Consider the following 13,351-nt stretch of genomic DNA (forward strand, 5'->3'; position numbering starts at 1 on the left):
CTGGGGCGTTGGGAACTCCCTGGCTTCTCCTTGGTTTAACATCTAGAGCTGCTTGTGAATCGCGCCGCCACACACACCCGAGCGCAGGTGTCTTCCGCACAGACTGCGGGCCTCGCTCTTCTGAATGCCGCTAGCTCGCCACCCACCCACGGGTGAACCTGGTCAGGGTGCTTTCTCTAAGGGGCAGACTCTTTTCCGGGCGGGCTACCGGTGTCTCTGTTTGCTCGTTTCTTTCTTCCATTTCGGGAAAGGCTTCCTTGCTGGGTGTGGAAATCTCCTATGCCTTCCCTCGCCTATTCTGTCAGCTTTAAAATTCTCTTTCAGTTGCCACCCTCACAGATGGATTAGGAAACTCTTTCCGGTGCACTCATTAGTGAAATGACCTCCAGGAAGCTGGAATCCAATATCTAATGGCCGATTTTTAGCGAGTCCACACGCCAGGGTGGTCGGGGTCCAATGCAGCCCCGGCCAGGCCCAGGCCCCTTGGACTGGGCCACCGGAGGACACGGAGGAGGGTCCCGGCCCCCACGAAGCGGTGCCGGCAGTTCTCCACGGGCTTGGGCGTTTTCCAGAGGTAGGAGATGGAGGGGACTGATTTCTTCAGCGCCCCCCAAACCACGCCACCCCACCCCACCCATGGGACACATCCCCAGAGAGAGACGCCCCATACACTGGCTGTGCCCCAGCCCTGGCCCGGGGGAATAGGCGGCAGCCCACCCACAGGGCGAGGGGGGGGGGCGCAGCTGAAAGGGGTTGTGGGGGAGGGCGGCCCCTGGCTGGGGTCAAAGGGCGAGCGTCCCGCGCGTGCGCAGTCAGCGGCAGGCAGCGACGCGCTGGGGGTGGGCAGCGGGTAGGTGAAGGAGGCCGGGCGAGGAGACGAGGGGGGCTGGGAGGGCTCCACCTTGGCGAGTCCAGCCGTGGAGGCGCATCTTGTGTGAGTGTGAGTGAGTGTGAGTGTGTGTGTGTGTGTATAGAGAGACAGCCCCCCGCCCCGCCCCGCCCATCACCCCCGTCCCTGGGAGCCCGCGGGACCCGGCCGGCCGGAGAACTCAACCGGCCCGGCCCGGCGCGGGGCCTGGGGCGGGAGGCGGCGGCGGGGAAGCCCAGAGAGGCTCGGCTTCTTGAGCGGGGCAGGGGCGCCCTCCGCCGCCGTCTAGGGCCACACCACCCTGAACGCCCCCGATCTCGTCTGGTCTCGGAAGCTAAGCAGGGTCGGGCCTGGTTAGTACTTGGATGGGAGACCGCCTGGGAATACCGGGTGCCACAGGCTGCTGCTTTTTTTTTTTTTTTTTTTTTGCCTCTTGTTCTGTCCCCTTTCTGGGAGCGCGGCGGCGGCCCGGGGTGGGGGTCACCCCCACCCTCAGCGCCCGCGCGGTGCCTGGCGCCCCAGCCCGCACCGTGGGGCCTCCTCTTGTCCCAAGCCGCGACACCGCCGCCACGCGGCAGCATGCGTGGCATCTGGACTGTCAGGTCTCAGACCAAAGGTCTGCTCTGTGGGAACCGACACGCTGGAGGAAACCTTGAGAGTCTGAGAGGGGAGGGAGTTCCAGAAGAAGGTCAGGATGTCATTTTGAGGGAGTACGTGACCAGAACTCGTCCCGTTGCTTTTGGGGTTCTATGGGCTACACGCAGGAATCTTTGGTGGTGGCACCTGATGTTGGGGGATCCGGAGTCACACCCAGACCTGCTCCACAGGCCTCCTTTTACTTTTCTCTTCGGATTCATTATTTTTAAAAAGTGTCTCTTACCTCTAGGATTGCATTTTCTTTTCTCTCTCTCTTCAAGCAGATGATGGGAGTACAAGTATTCAGGTGACATGTGTTGCCCATGACCCCCTCCCGCCTGTGTTCTTTTTTTTTTTTTTTTTTTTGAGACAGAGTCTCGTTTTGCTGCCCAGGCTAGAGTGAGTGCCATGGCGTCAGCCCAGCTCACAGCAACCTCAATCTCCGGGCTCAAGCAATCCTGCTGCCTCAGCCTCCCGAGTAGTTGGGACTACAGGCATGCACCACCACGCCCGGCTGTGTTTTTCTATATATATTAGTTGGCCAATTAATTTCTCTCTATTTTTAGTGGAGACGGGGTCTCGCTCTTGCTCAGGCTGGTTTCGAACTCCTGACCTGGAGCAATCCGCCCGCCTCGGCCTCCCAGAGAGCTAGGATTACAGGCGTGAGCCACCGCGCCCGGCCCCCCCTGTGTTCTTATTCATATACCTCTCATGTTGTTCCAGCGTATTGTGGGGGTACCAATGTTAAGGTCGGGTGCCTTGCCCTCTCCAAGCCTCCCCCCCTCGGGTCAGAGCTTCAAGTGCGCCCATCCCCCAGTCGGTGCGCACCCACCCCATGCCTAATGGATGTGTATGCCCCTCCCCTCCCCCCACCCGCCCGACACCCACCCGATGAAGGTGATTCCTCTCTGTCCACTTAGGCGTCCATCCGTTCGTACCAATTTGCTGGTGAGCGCGCTCACGTGGTGCTCGTGTGTCCATTCTTGGGCTACCTGGCTTACTGGAACGGGTTCCAGCTCTGGCCAGGAGAACACGAGAGGCGCCCCCTCACCGCTGCTCCTCACAGCCGAATGGCACTCCGTGGTGTCCACGCGCCACATTTTATTGATGCACTCCTGGATGGATGGGCACTCGGGTCGCTTCCACGTCTTTGCGATTGTGAATTGTGCCCTAACTGTCACCCTAACCCTTACCCAGCCCCCGTCTCCTCTGCCCCTGCCTGACGCACTCCTCCCCGGCCAGGCCCGTCACTGTCCTGGGCCCCCGCCTGACCGGCTCCTCCCCGCCCGGCCTGTCACCGTCCTCTGCCCCTGCCTGACATGCTCCTTCCCGCCCGCCCGGCCTCTCACCGTCCTCGGCCCCTGCCTGACCGGCTCCTCCGTCGCCTGGGCCTTCCAAGGGCTTGGTGTGGACGCTGCTTCCAGGAAGCCCTCCAGAAACCCGGCAGCAGGGTGGCCGCAGCAGTCTCCAGCAGCCGTCCCTAAGTCGCGTGAGTGCGGGGGACGTGCCCCCGCTGTGCCGCGGGGGCCCAGCCTGGTGTCTTCCCTGAGGCCCTGCGGCTGCCGGCTGGGCTGCCGCTCCCCGCAAGGGGAGAGCCGCGGAGGTGGGGACCGCCTCCTGATGGGGACGTACACGCAGCTCTCCACGTCGGATTCCGGGGCTCTCTGTCCTGCCCGAAGGCCCAGCTGGCCTGCGGGTCCTTAGAGTGGCAAAAACATCCGAAAACTGAGATTGAGGGTCCGGTGGGTGTCTGCACTTTTGTGCTGGGCACCCCAGGGAGGCCCGGGGGCTGGCTGGACAACGTGGTCTGCTGGGCGGGGGGGTTGGAGGAGCAACTGATGCCCTTTGCACTTTGGGTAGCAAGAGTCTGAGGTGTCTCTGAGCCCTGTGCCCTGTGGGGGGGGGCCGGGGGGGAGGAGGAGGAGGAGGAGGAGGTGGGAAGGGCCGGGGCCTGCAGTCCTGTTCCCGGGGTGGCACGGCAAGTGGCTTCTTCCACAGGCTGCTTGGCCTGGGCTCCCTGCACCTGGGCCTTTGGAGGACCGGCCCTGTGCTTGCCAACACTTCCTGCAGGGACCCAGAGCTGGGAGGTGGCATCTCTCAGCCCTGGGTCGGGCAGAGCCCCAGCGGGCCATGCCCACAACCTCTCTCAGCACCGGTCCCCCAGAAGGCTCCTTTGGGACCAGGATTCTCTTGCGGTGACTCTTTAAGGTCTGGCCCCTGGATGGAGGGGCACCAGGAGTAGAGGAGCAGGAAGGGGAGGGGCGTGGCCGTGCGAGGGGACACTTTGAGGCCAAGTCCCAGCTTCAGCCTGATCCTCCTGGGAACCCCGCTCTGAGACAAGGAGCCGGGCTTCGCATTCCCACAGCAGCCAGTCGTGGGCTGAGGACACCTGGGGCGTTGGGAACTCCCTGGCTTCTCCTTGGTTTAACGTCTAGAGCTGCTTGTGAATCGCGCCGCCACACACACCCGAGCGCAGGTGTCTTCCGCACAGACTGCGGGCCTCGCTCTTCTGAATGCCGCTAGCTCGCCACCCACCCACGGGTGAACCTGGTCAGGGTGCTTTCTCTCGGGGGCAGACTCTTTTCCGGGCGGGCTACCGGTGTCTCTGTTTGCTCGTTTCTTCCTTCCATTTCGGGAAAGTCTTCCTTGCTGGGTGTGGAAATCTCCTATGCCTTCCCTCGCCTATTCTGTCAGCTTTAAAATTCTCTTTCAGTTGCCACCCTCACAGATGGATTAGGAAACTCTTTCCGGTGCACTCATTAGTGAAATGACCTCCAGGAAGCTGGAATCCAATATCTAATGGCTGATTTTTAGCCAGTCCACACGCCAGGGTGGTCGGGGTCCAATGCAGCCCCGGCCAGGCCCAGGCCCCTTGGACTGGGCCACAGGAGGACACGGAGGAGGGTCCCGTCCCCCACGAAGCGGTGCCGGCAGTTCTCCACGGGCTTGGGCGTTTTCCAGAGGTAGGAGATGGAGGGGACTGATTTCTTCAGCGCCCCCCAAACCACGCCACCCCACCCCACCCATGGGACACATCCCCAGAGAGAGACGCCCCATACACTGGCTGTGCCCCAGCCCTGGCCCGGGGGAATAGGCGGCAGCCCACCCACAGGGCGAGGGGGGGGCGCAGCTGAAAGGGGTTGTGGGGGAGGGCGGCCCCTGGCTAGGGTCAAAGGGCGAGCGTCCCGCGCGTGCGCAGTCAGCAGCAGGCAGCGACGCGCTGGGGGTGGGCAGCGGGTAGGTGAAGGAGGCCGGGCGAGGAGACGAGGGGGGCTGGGAGGGCTCCACCTTGGCGAGTCCAGCCGTGGAGGCGCATCTTGTGTGAGTGTGAGTGAGTGTGAGTGTGTGTGTGTGTGTATAGAGAGACAGCCCCCCGCCCCGCCCCGCCCCGCCCCGCCCATCACCCCCGTCCCGGCGAACTCAACCGGCCCGGCCCGGCGCGGGGCCTGGGGCGGGAGGCGGCGGCGGGGAAGCCCAGAGAGGCTCGGCTTCTCGAGCGGGGCAGGGGCGCCCTCCGCCGCCGTCTAGGGCCACACCACCCTGAACGCCCCCGATCTCGTCTGGTCTCGGAAGCTAAGCAGGGTCGGGCCTGGTTAGTTCTTGGATGGGAGACCGCCTGGGAATACCGGGTGCCACAGGCTGCTGCTTTTTTTTTTTTTTTTTTTTTTTTTTTGCCTCTTGTTCTGTCCCCTTTCTGGGAGCGCGGCGGCGGCCGGGGGTGGGGGTCACCCCCACCCTCAGCGCCCGCCCGCGGTGCCTGGCGCCCCAGCCCGCACCGTGGGGCCTCCTCTTGTCCCAAGCTGAGACACCGCCGCCACGCGGCAGCATGCGTGGCATCTGGACTGTCAGGTCTCAGACCAAAGGTCTGCTCTGTGGGAACCGACACGCTGGAGGAAACCTTGAGAGTCTGAGAGGGGAGGGAGTTCCAGAAGAAGGCCAGGATGTCATTTTGAGGGAGTATGTGACCAGAACTCGTCCCGTTGCTTTTGGGGTTCTATGGGCTACACGCAGGAATCTTTGGTGGTGGCACCTGATGTTGGGGGATCCGGAGTCACACCCAGACCTGCTCCACAGGCCTCCTTTTACTTTTCTCTTCGGATTCATTATTTTTAAAAAGTGTCTCTTACCTCTAGGATTGCATTTTCTTTTCTCTCTCTCTTCAAGCAGATGATGGGAGTACAAGTATTCAGGTGACATGTGTTGCCCGTGCCCCCCTCCCCCCTGTGTTCTTTTTTTTTTTTTTTTTTTTTGAGACAGAGTCTCGTTTTGCTGCCCAGGCTAGAGTGAGTGCCATGGCGTCAGCCTAGCTCACAGCAACCTCAATCTCCGGGCTCAAGCAATCCTGCTGCCTCAGCCTCCCGAGTAGTTGGGACTACAGGCATGCACCACCACGCCCGGCTGTGTTTTTCTATATATATTAGTTGGCCAATTAATTTCTCTCTATTTTTAGTGGAGACGGGGTCTCGCTCTTGCTCAGGCTGGTTTCGAACTCCTGACCTGGAGCAATCCGCCCGCCTCGGCCTCCCAGAGAGCTAGGATTACAGGCGTGAGCCACCGCGCCCGGCCCCCCCTGTGTTCTTATTCATATACCTCTCATGTTGTTCCAGCGTATTGTGGGGGTACCAATGTTAAGGTCGGGTGCCTTGCCCTCTCCAAGCCTCCCCCCTCGGGTCAGAGCTTCAAGTGCGCCCATCCCCCAGTCGGTGCGCACCCACCCCATGCCTAATGGATGTGTATGCCCCTCCCCTCCCCCCACCCGCCCGACACCCACCCGATGAAGGTGATTCCTCTCTGTCCACTTAGGCGTCCATCCGTTCGTACCAATTTGCTGGTGAGCGCGCTCACGTGGTGCTCGTGTGTCCATTCTTGGGCTACCTGGCTTACTGGAACGGGTTCCAGCTCTGGCCAGGAGAACACGAGAGGCGCCCCCTCACCGCTGCTCCTCACAGCCGAATGGCACTCCGTGGTGTCCACGCGCCACATTTTATTGATGCACTCCTGGATGGATGGGCACTCGGGTCGCTTCCACGTCTTTGCGATTGTGAATTGTGCCCTAACTGTCACCCTAACCCTTACCCAGCCCCCGTCTCCTCTGCCCCTGCCTGACGCACTCCTCCCCGGCCAGGCCCGTCACTGTCCTGGGCCCCCGCCTGACCGGCTCCTCCCCGCCCGGCCTGTCACCGTCCTCTGCCCCTGCCTGACATGCTCCTTCCCGCCCGCCCGGCCTCTCACCGTCCTCGGCCCCTGCCTGACCGGCTCCTCCGTCGCCTGGGCCTTCCAAGGGCTTGGTGTGGACGCTGCTTCCAGGAAGCCCTCCAGAAACCCGGCAGCAGGGTGGCCGCAGCAGTCTCCAGCAGCCGTCCCTAAGTCGCGTGAGTGCGGGGGACGTGCCCCCGCTGTGCCGCGGGGGCCCAGCCTGGTGTCTTCCCTGAGGCCCTGCGGCTGCCGGCTGGGCTGCCGCTCCCCGCAAGGGGAGAGCCGCGGAGGTGGGGACCGCCTCCTGATGGGGACGTACACGCAGCTCTCCACGTCGGATTCCGGGGCTCTCTGTCCTGCCCGAAGGCCCAGCTGGCCTGCGGGTCCTTAGAGTGGCAAAAACATCCGAAAACTGAGATTGAGGGTCCGGTGGGTGTCTGCACTTTTGTGCTGGGCACCCCAGGGAGGCCCGGGGGCTGGCTGGACAACGTGGTCTGCTGGGCGGGGGGAGGGGGGTTGGAGGAGCAACTGATGCCCTTTGCACTTTGGGTAGCAAGAGTCTGAGGTGTCTCTGAGCCCTGTGCCCTGTGGGGGGGGGGCGGGGGGGAGGAGGAGGAGGAGGAGGAGGAGGAGGAGGAGGTGGGAAGGGCCGGGGCCTGCAGTCCTGTTCCCGGGGTGGCACGGCAAGTGGCTTCTTCCACAGGCTGCTTGGCCTGGGCTCCCTGCACCTGGGCCTTTGGAGGACCGGCCCTGTGCTTGCCAACACTTCCTGCAGGGACCCAGAGCTGGGAGGTGGCATCTCTCAGCCCTGGGTCGGGCAGAGCCCCAGCGGGCCATGCCCACAACCTCTCTCAGCACCGGTCCCCCAGAAGGCTCCTTTGGGACCAGGATTCTCTTGCGGTGACTCTTTAAGGTCTGGCCCCTGGATGGAGGGGCACCAGGAGTAGAGGAGCAGGAAGGGGAAGGGGGTGGCCATGCGAGGGGACACTTTGAGGCCAAGTCCCAGCTTCAGCCTGATCCTCCTGGGAACCCCGCTCTGAGACAAGGAGCCGGGCTTCGCATTCCCACAGCAGCCAGTCGTGGGCTGAGGACACCTGGGGCGTTGGGAACTCCCTGGCTTCTCCTTGGTTTAACATCTAGAGCTGCTTGTGAATCGCGCCGCCACACACACCCGAGCGCAGGTGTCTTCCGCACAGACTGCGGGCCTCGCTCTTCTGAATGCCGCTAGCTCGCCACCCACCCACGGGTGAACCTGGTCAGGGTGCTTTCTCTAAGGGGCAGACTCTTTTCCGGGCGGGCTACCGGTGTCTCTGTTTGCTCGTTTCTTTCTTCCATTTCGGGAAAGGCTTCCTTGCTGGGTGTGGAAATCTCCTATGCCTTCCCTCGCCTATTCTGTCAGCTTTAAAATTCTCTTTCAGTTGCCACCCTCACAGATGGATTAGGAAACTCTTTCCGGTGCACTCATTAGTGAAATGACCTCCAGGAAGCTGGAATCCAATATCTAATGGCCGATTTTTAGCGAGTCCACACGCCAGGGTGGTCGGGGTCCAATGCAGCCCCGGCCAGGCCCAGGCCCCTTGGACTGGGCCACCGGAGGACACGGAGGAGGGTCCCGGCCCCCACGAAGCGGTGCCGGCAGTTCTCCACGGGCTTGGGCGTTTTCCAGAGGTAGGAGATGGAGGGGACTGATTTCTTCAGCGCCCCCCAAACCACGCCACCCCACCCCACCCATGGGACACATCCCCAGAGAGAGACGCCCCATACACTGGCTGTGCCCCAGCCCTGGCCCGGGGGAATAGGCGGCAGCCCACCCACAGGGCGAGGGGGGGGGGCGCAGCTGAAAGGGGTTGTGGGGGAGGGCGGCCCCTGGCTGGGGTCAAAGGGCGAGCGTCCCGCGCGTGCGCAGTCAGCGGCAGGCAGCGACGCGCTGGGGGTGGGCAGCGGGTAGGTGAAGGAGGCCGGGCGAGGAGACGAGGGGGGCTGGGAGGGCTCCACCTTGGCGAGTCCAGCCGTGGAGGCGCATCTTGTGTGAGTGTGAGTGAGTGTGAGTGTGTGTGTGTGTGTATAGAGAGACAGCCCCCCGCCCCGCCCCGCCCATCACCCCCGTCCCTGGGAGCCCGCGGGACCCGGCCGGCCGGAGAACTCAACCGGCCCGGCCCGGCGCGGGGCCTGGGGCGGGAGGCGGCGGCGGGGAAGCCCAGAGAGGCTCGGCTTCTTGAGCGGGGCAGGGGCGCCCTCCGCCGCCGTCTAGGGCCACACCACCCTGAACGCCCCCGATCTCGTCTGGTCTCGGAAGCTAAGCAGGGTCGGGCCTGGTTAGTACTTGGATGGGAGACCGCCTGGGAATACCGGGTGCCACAGGCTGCTGCTTTTTTTTTTTTTTTTTTTTTGCCTCTTGTTCTGTCCCCTTTCTGGGAGCGCGGCGGCGGCCCGGGGTGGGGGTCACCCCCACCCTCAGCGCCCGCGCGGTGCCTGGCGCCCCAGCCCGCACCGTGGGGCCTCCTCTTGTCCCAAGCCGCGACACCGCCGCCACGCGGCAGCATGCGTGGCATCTGGACTGTCAGGTCTCAGACCAAAGGTCTGCTCTGTGGGAACCGACACGCTGGAGGAAACCTTGAGAGTCTGAGAGGGGAGGGAGTTCCAGAAGAAGGCCAGGATGTCATTTTGAGGGAGTACGTGACCAGAACTCGTCCCGTTGCTTTTGGGGTTCTATGGGCTACACGCAGGAATCTTTGGTGGTGGCACCTGATGTTGGGGGATCCGGAGTCACACCCAGACCTGCTCCACAGGCCTCCTTTTACTTTTCTCTTCGGATTCATTATGTTTAAAAAGTGTCTCTTACCTCTAAGATTGCATTTTCTTTTCTCTCTCTCTTCAAGCAGATGATGGGAGTACAAGTATTCAGGTGACATGTGTTGCCCGTGCCCCCCTCCCCCCTGTGTTCTTTTTTTTTTTTTTTTTTTTTTGAGACAGAGTCTCGTTTTGCTGCCCAGGCTAGAGTGAGTGCCATGGCGTCAGCCCAGCTCACAGCAACCTCAATCTCCGGGCTCAAGCAATCCTGCTGCCTCAGCCTCCCGAGTAGTTGGGACTACAGGCATGCACCACCACGCCCGGCTGTGTTTTTCTATATATATTAGTTGGCCAATTAATTTCTCTCTATTTTTAGTAGAGACGGGGTCTCGCTCTTGCTCAGGCTGGTTTCGAACTCCTGACCTGGAGCAATCCGCCCGCCTCGGCCTCCCAGAGAGCTAGGATTACAGGCGTGAGCCACCGCGCCCGGCCCCCCCCTGTGTTCTTATTCATATACCTCTCATGTTGTTCCAGCGTATTGTGGGGATACCAATGTTAAGGTCGGGTGCCTTGCCCTCTCCAAGCCTCCCCCCTCGGGTCAGAGCTTCAAGTGCGCCCATCCCCCAGTCGGTGCGCACCCACCCCATGCCTAATGGATGTGTATGCCCCTCCCCTCCCCCCACCCGCCCGACACCCACCCGATGAAGGTGATTCCTCTCCGTCCACTTAGGCGTCCATCCGTTCGTACCAATTTGCTGGTGAGCGCGCTCACGTGGTGCTCGTGTGTCCATTCTTGGGATACTTGGCTTACTGGAACGGGTTCCAGCTCTGGCCAGGAGAACACGAGAGGCGCCCCCTCACCGCTGCTCCTCACAGCCGAATGGCACTCCGTGGTGTCCACGCGCCACATTTTATTGATGCACTCCTGGATGGATGGGCACTCGGGTCGCTTCCACGTCTTTGCGATTGTGAATTGTGCCCTAACTGTAACCCTAACCCTTACCCAGCCCGTCTCCTCTGCCCCTGCCTGACGCACTCCTCCCCGGCCAGGCCCGTCACTGTCCTGGGCCCCCGCCTGACCGGCTCCTCCCCGCCCGGCCGGTCACCGTCCTCTGCCCCTGCCTGACATGCTCCTTCCCGCCCGCCCGGCCTCTCACCGTCCTCGGCCCCTGCCTGACCGGCTCCTCCGTCGCCTGGGCCTTCCAAGGGCTTGGTGTGGACGCTGCTTCCAGGAAGCCCTCCAGAAACCCGGCAGCAGGGTGGCCGCAGCAGTCTCCAGCAGCCGTCCCTAAGTCGCGTGAGTGCGGGGGACGTGCCCCCGCTGTGCCGCGGGGGGGCCCAGCCTGGTGTCTTCCCTGAGGCCCTGGGGCTGCCGGCTGGGCTGCCGCTCCCCGCAAGGGGAGAGCCGCGGAGGTGGGGACCGCCTCCTGATGGGGACGTACACGCAGCTCTCCACGTCGGATTCCGGGGCTCTCTGTCCTGCCCGAAGGCCCAGCTGGCCTGCGGGTCCTTAGAGTGGCAAAAACATCCGAAAACTGAGATTGAGGGTCCGGTGGGTGTCTGCACTTTTGTGCTGGGCACCCCAGGGAGGCCCGGGGGCTGGCTGGACAACGTGGTCTGCTGGGCGGGGGGGTTGGAGGAGCAACTGATGCCCTTTGCACTTTGGGTAGCAAGAGTCTGAGGTGTCTCTGAGCCCTGTGCCCTGTGGGGGGGGGCCGGGGGGGAGGAGGAGGAGGAGGAGGAGGAGGAGGAGGTGGGAAGGGCCGGGGCCTGCAGTCCTGTTCCCGGGGTGGCACGGCAAGTGGCTTCTTCCACAGGCTGCTTGGCCTGGGCTCCCTGCACCTGGGCCTTTGGAGGACCGGCCCTGTGCTTGCCAACACTTCCTGCAGGGACCCAGAGCTGGGAGGTGGCATCTCTCAGCCCTGGGTCGGGCAGAGCCCCAGCGGGCCATGCCCACAACCTCTCTCAGCACCGGTCCCCCAGAAGGCTCCTTTGGGACCAGGATTCTCTTGCGGTGACTCTTTAAGGTCTGGCCCCTGGATGGAGGGGCACCAGGAGTAGAGGAGCAGGAAGGGGAAGGGCGTGGCCGTGCGAGGGGACACTTTGAGGCCAAGTCCCAGCTTCAGCCTGATCCTCCTGGGAACCCCGCTCTGAGACAAGGAGCCGGGCTTCGCATTCCCACAGCAGCCAGTCGTGGGCTGAGGACACCTGGGGCGTTGGGAACTCCCTGGCTTCTCCTTGGTTTAACGTCTAGAGCTGCTTGTGAATCGCGCCGCCACACACACCCGAGCGCAGGTGTCTTCCGCACAGACTGCGGGCCTCGCTCTTCTGAATGCCGCTAGCTCGCCACCCACCCACGGGTGAACCTGGTCAGGGTGCTTTCTCTCGGGGGCAGACTCTTTTCCGGGCGGGCTACCGGTGTCTCTGTTTGCTCGTTTCTTCCTTCCATTTCGGGAAAGTCTTCCTTGCTGGGTGTGGAAATCTCCTATGCCTTCCCTCGCCTATTCTGTCAGCTTTAAAATTCTCTTTCAGTTGCCACCCTCACAGATGGATTAGGAAACTCTTTCCGGTGCACTCATTAGTGAAATGACCTCCAGGAAGCTGGAATCCAATATCTAATGGCCGATTTTTAGCCAGTCCACACGCCAGGGTGGTCGGGGTCCAATGCAGCCCCGGCCAGGCCCAGGCCCCTTGGACTGGGCCACAGGAGGACACGGAGGAGGGTCCCGTCCCCCACGAAGCGGTGCCGGCAGTTCTCCACGGGCTTGGGCGTTTTCCAGAGGTAGGAGATGGAGGGGACTGATTTCTTCAGCGCCCCCCAAACCACGCCACCCCACCCCACCCATGGGACACATCCCCAGAGAGAGACGCCCCATACACTGGCTGTGCCCCAGCCCTGGCCCGGGGGAATAGGCGGCAGCCCACCCACAGGGCGAGGGGGGGGCGCAGCTGAAAGGGGTTGTGGGGGAGGGCGGCCCCTGGCTAGGGTCAAAGGGCGAGCGTCCCGCGCGTGCGCAGTCAGCAGCAGGCAGCGACGCGCTGGGGGTGGGCAGCGGGTAGGTGAAGGAGGCCGGGCGAGGAGACGAGGGGGGCTGGGAGGGCTCCACCTTGGCGAGTCCAGCCGTGGAGGCGCATCTTGTGTGAGTGTGAGTGAGTGTGAGTGTGTGTGTGTGTGTATAGAGAGACAGCCCCCCGCCCCGCCCCGCCCCGCCCCGCCCATCACCCCCGTCCCGGCGAACTCAACCGGCCCGGCCCGGCGCGGGGCCTGGGGCGGGAGGCGGCGGCGGGGAAGCCCAGAGAGGCTCGGCTTCTCGAGCGGGGCAGGGGCGCCCTCCGCCGCCGTCTAGGGCCACACCACCCTGAACGCCCCCGATCTCGTCTGGTCTCGGAAGCTAAGCAGGGTCGGGCCTGGTTAGTTCTTGGATGGGAGACCGCCTGGGAATACCGGGTGCCACAGGCTGCTGCTTTTTTTTTTTTTTTTTTTTTTTTTTTGCCTCTTGTTCTGTCCCCTTTCTGGGAGCGCGGCGGCGGCCGGGGGTGGGGGTCACCCCCACCCTCAGCGCCCGCCCGCGGTGCCTGGCGCCCCAGCCCGCACCGTGGGGCCTCCTCTTGTCCCAAGCTGAGACACCGCCGCCACGCGGCAGCATGCGTGGCATCTGGACTGTCAGGTCTCAGACCAAAGGTCTGCTCTGTGGGAACCGACACGCTGGAGGAAACCTTGAGAGTCTGAGAGGGGAGGGAGTTCCAGAAGAAGGCCAGGATGTCATTTTGAGGGAGTATGTGACCAGAACTCGTCCCGTTGCTTTTGGGGTTCTATGGGCTACACGCAGGAATCTTTGGTGGTGGCACCTGATGTTGGGG

General features: G+C 63.0%; 2 non-coding genes and 2 pseudogenes across 2 annotated transcripts; all 4 read left to right on the forward strand.

Annotated features, from left to right (window-relative positions):
• Positions 1-1,151: 1,151 nt before the first annotated feature.
• LOC142872561 (5S ribosomal RNA) lies at positions 1,152-1,270 on the forward strand. Its single transcript, XR_012920818.1, has one exon. It is a non-coding gene; the product is annotated as a 5S ribosomal RNA (ribosomal RNA).
• Positions 1,271-5,026: 3,756 nt separating this feature from the next.
• Positions 5,027-5,145, forward strand: LOC142872602 (uncharacterized; annotated as a pseudogene).
• A 3,800-nt stretch (positions 5,146-8,945) lies between these two features.
• On the forward strand, positions 8,946-9,064 carry LOC142872562 (5S ribosomal RNA). The gene has a single exon (XR_012920819.1). It is a non-coding gene; the product is annotated as a 5S ribosomal RNA (ribosomal RNA).
• A 3,767-nt stretch (positions 9,065-12,831) lies between these two features.
• LOC142872603 (uncharacterized) lies at positions 12,832-12,950 on the forward strand (annotated as a pseudogene).
• Positions 12,951-13,351: the final 401 nt, after the last annotated feature.

Source organism: Microcebus murinus, chromosome 8 (assembly GCF_040939455.1).
Source record: "Microcebus murinus isolate Inina chromosome 8, M.murinus_Inina_mat1.0, whole genome shotgun sequence".
Taxonomy (NCBI): Eukaryota; Metazoa; Chordata; class Mammalia; order Primates; family Cheirogaleidae; genus Microcebus; species Microcebus murinus.